The following is a 4,934-nucleotide window of genomic DNA, read 5'->3' as shown; positions in this document are numbered from 1 at the left end:
GCTCCCTCTGAGGTGATGAGTTGTGCTGGCCCGGACTGCTTGGAAAGGACGTTTCCCCTTTCCACCGAGGTTTCAGTTTCCCAGGCAGCCTGAAGTGGCACCGGAGCCTTCCCGGCGGAGCCTCGTGGCTCTTCATTCTTCCCGTCAGTCCTGCCCGCTCGCTTTAACTCGAAACAATAGTCGCCCGAGGAGGGAGGCGCATCTCAAATGTCCCTCCTCTCTCCTTTGCGGAGAGTGCAAAATGGGTTTCGGCCACATTTCCAGATGGAAACGTGAGGCCCGAGGATGGATAAAGAGTTTTCTTAAGGCTTTGGAGCAAGGTGTGGACAGCGCTCAGAATAGCATTGCGAAATCTCAACTGCCAAGCCCTTAGCCTAACCAGAAGGTTATTCTTCTTCCCTTATGCTCATACATATCCATTAGGATGAGACCATATGTGTGAGATGTAGATGAATTTCTTTCCTCTTGACAAGTCCAGTTGGTCTTCCTAGGTAAGGAGATGGTGGTCTGTTCCCATCCAACTCTAGCCTGGCTCTTTGCCGCGATTTCTTGGGTTGCGTTTGCCCCAGAAGAAATGGAACTACGAGTCGGAGCTTCAGGCCTCGTTCTTCTCCACCTGCCGGGGCTGTTGATGCCAGACATCCCCAGGGAGCTGCAGACATGTCCCCTGAGTGTGGGGAGCGGTGAGTGCGGGGAGGAGGGTGGCAAGGTGCCGTGGTGCAGTAGGGAGGAGCTGCTGGCTGGTCCGCAGTAAGGACCCATGTTCCCAGACAGGTTACAGAAGGCTTCCTGGTGAAGAGGTGGTTTCTCCGACAGCAGGAGAAGCGGGCAAGCACACCCCAATGCTCCTGCTTTTCAGGCGGCTGCACAAGGTGTCTCCCAGTAGACCTTGATGTGACCCTTGCACATCTCAGCTTACCCAAGAATTTGGTGCTGCCTTTGTTGAACTCTGATGTTGAAGGGTCCCTTGAAGATGAAGCAAGGAGAGATATCTTGGAGATTTCTTTGGTGGCTACGGATGTGATGTGAGAGATGTGCAGTTTTTGCTCAGCCCCTCAGCTTCCTTTCTGGAGGAAGAGCCACCTGGACATAATGGGTCCTTTTGACATCTTCCAATCCATTACAGGCTGCAGATCAGCACAGAGGTGGCATCAGCCTGGATGATGGATGGTGTTTAGGTGATCAAGGGGGGACAGCTTCCTATACCAATAGAGTCGGATCTGTCAGCTTCTTTCAATACCATCGATCAGGCGTTGCTGCTGACGTCTTTTACAGGCAGTAAATGGGAGCAGAGAGGAGTGCGGTGGGTTTGGGGCGCTGCTCCAGGTGTAAGAGTCAGGGGAAGATTTGGTCTGAGATGGGGGATCTAGGCAAAGGACACCAACCCAAGCGGAGAAGGCAGTGTTGGAGAGTCCTTTCTGCAAGGAAGGGTGTGCATAACTAACATCCTGGCTCCCTGATCAACGTGTCTCAGTCACAGCTCAGCTGCAGCAGCATCGCTGGGAGGAGGGGATGGGAAACAAGGGGACACGCATCCCGGTGGGATCTCACATTATGCACCTTTTCTCAGGGCCTTGTGAGTGTGGGAGGTGACAGAGCATCCTTCATCTGCCAGACTCAGCCTCACCCAGACTTTCTCACTGCCAAATGGGGTACAACCTGGGCGGTCACGGGGGGACCTGACCTGCCTCCCCAGGGATACAACAGATGATGGGTGTTTTTCATGGGGAGTCTAGTAACCCTCAGGTTTAAGCTCTGCTTCAAGGTTGCCCTGCTTCTGTGGCTCCTGGGAGATTCACCTCTTCAGAGCATCCCCCGGAGCTGGTGTCCGTGCTGGCAAGGGGCTCCTGGTGGGCCAGCTCCCCCAAGCTAGGCCCTGCCATGGTGCAAAGTTGTGAAATGGAGATGATGCCCTGCTTAGGGAACCTTCTCCTGTTCTGGTGGACATTGTTGGCTGCTGGTCCATGGATACCGATGTGTCCAGGGGGGTGCTGCCATGAACCAGGTCTTACACTACTAGCTCCAGGCTGTTGCTTCTCTGTGGCCTTCACCAAAATGCAAATGGGCTCAGATGAGACTCACCATCACCCTCAGGAAGGCAGAGCTCCTCTGTCTGTGGGGAAGAGCCTGGGCAGGACCTGGGGTGCAGGCAGCACAGACGCTGGTGTGCTGGGCAGAAGGGGATGTCCTGGCTGCCACCCTGGTGCCAGCACAGTTTGCACAGTTGTTTGTCCATGGCTCCTGACTCAAGCGTGCCCAAATTAGCTCTTGCCACAAGTAACACTTGATATTTCCCAGGGAAATCATTTAACTTGCATGGCTCTTTCTAAAATTGTGGTTGTCCTGATCCATCAATGTTTGCTGGTTCAGGTGGACAGTTGCTGCGGGCAGGAGCGGTTTGGAAAGCCCTGTCTGGCCCCATAGTCCCCGCGGTGGGGGATGCGAGGAGGGACCATGTTGAACAGGTATCCTCTCATCCCGGGTGGTGGGACTGAAGGATCCTGTCCTACAACAGGACTGATGCTGGATTTGAGAGGGCGATACAGGGCTGGCCAGGATATGAAACATGGGTGGACATGAGGGGAACAGGGATAATTTTGCCCCTGAGTCTGGCTTGCTCTGCATTTCAGCTCTTACCTAAAGGGCAAACACCTTGGCCTGAGAATGGGTGTTCTCATGCCACAAGTGTCTTCTCAGACCCGAGTGCTGAGCAGTGGCTTGGCGTGAGCCAAAACTCTGCAGATACTGGGAAAGCTCCATGTTAACGTGACCCAGGACCTGTGTCCCCTGCCTGGCTGTGCATCACAGCGCTCGCCTGTCCCTCTCTCATAGGACAATGCTTCCGTAAGCTCCCAGCAGCTGATGTGGGCAGCAGGAAGCACCAGGCGGGGATCTGCACCCCGTGCCCAGCCCCGCGGCTGCCTGCCCTGCCTGCGCAGGCAGATGGCTTTTGCAGGACGCTCCGGATGTTGGAGCGAGGCTATTTTGGACCACGTGGGCGTCTGAATTCCAGGCGAATCCCCGGCTCAAAAAAAAAAACCAACAAACCCCAAAGCCTGCCAGGGTCCCTGGAGGTGGAAACGCTGCAGCTCGAGTGTCCCCGTGGCACGTAGCACACCCACAGCTGCGCCTGTTCGCCCACCAGCCCACCCGCCCCCGGCCCAGCAGCAGCACCCATCGCACCCGCTCGCCCTTCACCCAGCGCGGGCTGCGTGACCAGGGTGCCCGGGTGGCCGTGGTGTGCCTTTGTGCCACCTGAGCAGCTCCGCAGCCCCCAGCAAGCACTGATTTGGGAGGGGGTCTTGCCTTTCTCCTTGCTGTGGGCTGAGGGATGTTCTCCATGCCGCACTCCCCCCTGGCTCTGCCACGCCGGGTGGGAGAGGGCAGAGGGAATCCGGCTGCCTGCCCTTCTCCCAACCGCCGGCACGGCGTCTGTTTGCTTTGAGGCCTGGGTCCCTCCTGCCAGGACATTCCCGGGCAGCGCCTGCTGCCATTTGCAGAGGAGCCGGGGGACAGCCCGGGCCATGGCCCCCCCAGTGCCGCACGCCTGCTCTGCACCCATGTCCCCCTCCCCAAGCCCTCTGGGGACCCACGCTGGGCTTCCACTAGGGAACCCTGTGAACAGTGGGAGTTCGTGTTCCCCCCCAGCCCTTTCTAGGAAGCGGTGGCCGGTCCCTGTGCCACGAGCGGCTGCAGCACGTCCCCGGGAAGCAGGGCCAGCGCGAGCCACTGCGGCCAGCGCCCGCCACATGGGAGACAGCTGGGGTTAAAAATTAACACAGCCAGAGCCTCAATTAGCGGGTGGCGGGGCCGGTGGAGGGTTACGTGCTGCTCGAGGCACCCCCTCCCTGGGACTCCAGGCTTTTGCAGCTGGGAAGGTGGGGACTCCTGTGGCCCCCAGCCAGGGGACATCGGGGTGCTGTGTCCCCTGGGCTTGTTTGGGCACAGGTAGAGCCCTCTGCCTGCTGGTGGCAGGTGGCCAAGCATGACGGTGGGTCACGTCGAACCCAGCCCTGGTGGGCACGCTCTTGGAGCTCAGTACCCAAAAACCGCCATCTGCTCCAGCTTGGCTATCTGACACCATTGAGGCCAAGGGGAGCAAATTGGCTCGTCCAGTTCCCCATGTTGCCCCAGGTCCCCCTGGAGTCTGGGAGGTTACATGGGGAAGATCATTTCAAGAAGCTTTTGATGGCTGAAGAGTTCCCGCCCTCCACCTCTCCCAAACCAGGGATGTCACCAAGGTCTGGGGCTCCTGGTTGCAGTATCTGGCTGGATTTGGGTCCCCTCTGCGAGCAGACACCCCGCACCTGGCACGGAGGAGGTGACAAGCGAGTGCCAGCTCTGTAACCCACTTGGATGGTGGCGGCTGTGCTGGGGGGGTTGGGTTGGGTGTTGTGAAGCGTGTTTGTGTTCTGGAGGCTGTTGGGATGGGAATCCTGCGCGTGCAGCCTTGGCAGCCCCCCAGCTGCTGTCCCGCAGCACCCTGCTGCCAGCAGGGGGGCCACGGACCTGCGTGACTCCCTCCCCACTCCAGGGTCAGGCTGCCCAGCATCACCTCCATGTCCCGTGTCCCCCCTGTTACTCCCAGCCCTGTGTCTCTGTCTGGAGCTGGGCAGAGGTCCCAGATCCGCTCCCTGGTGGGGGTGGCAGCAGAGCAGACCCTGTTACGGGGGCCTGGTGCCCGTCATGGTGGGGGACATTTGGCACTAGTTCTGGCAGGCAGAGACCGGGGGCAGCGCTGCTGTTTGCAGGCAGCTTCCACCCTGTCTCCTTGCTATCGGCCATGTCCCTGCAGCTTCCACCCCCGACCCCTGTGGCCTTCATCCCCCATCTACTGTGCCCTCTACCCTGCCCCTCTGGCCCTCTATCCCTGTCCCACCAGCCCTCCATCCTCATCCCTGACATCCTCCATCCCTGACCTTCTCAGTCTCCAT

This window comes from Patagioenas fasciata, chromosome 14 (assembly GCF_037038585.1).
Source record: "Patagioenas fasciata isolate bPatFas1 chromosome 14, bPatFas1.hap1, whole genome shotgun sequence".
Lineage (NCBI taxonomy): Eukaryota > Metazoa > Chordata > Aves > Columbiformes > Columbidae > Patagioenas > Patagioenas fasciata.
Note: the sequence above shows the minus strand (reverse complement) of the source record.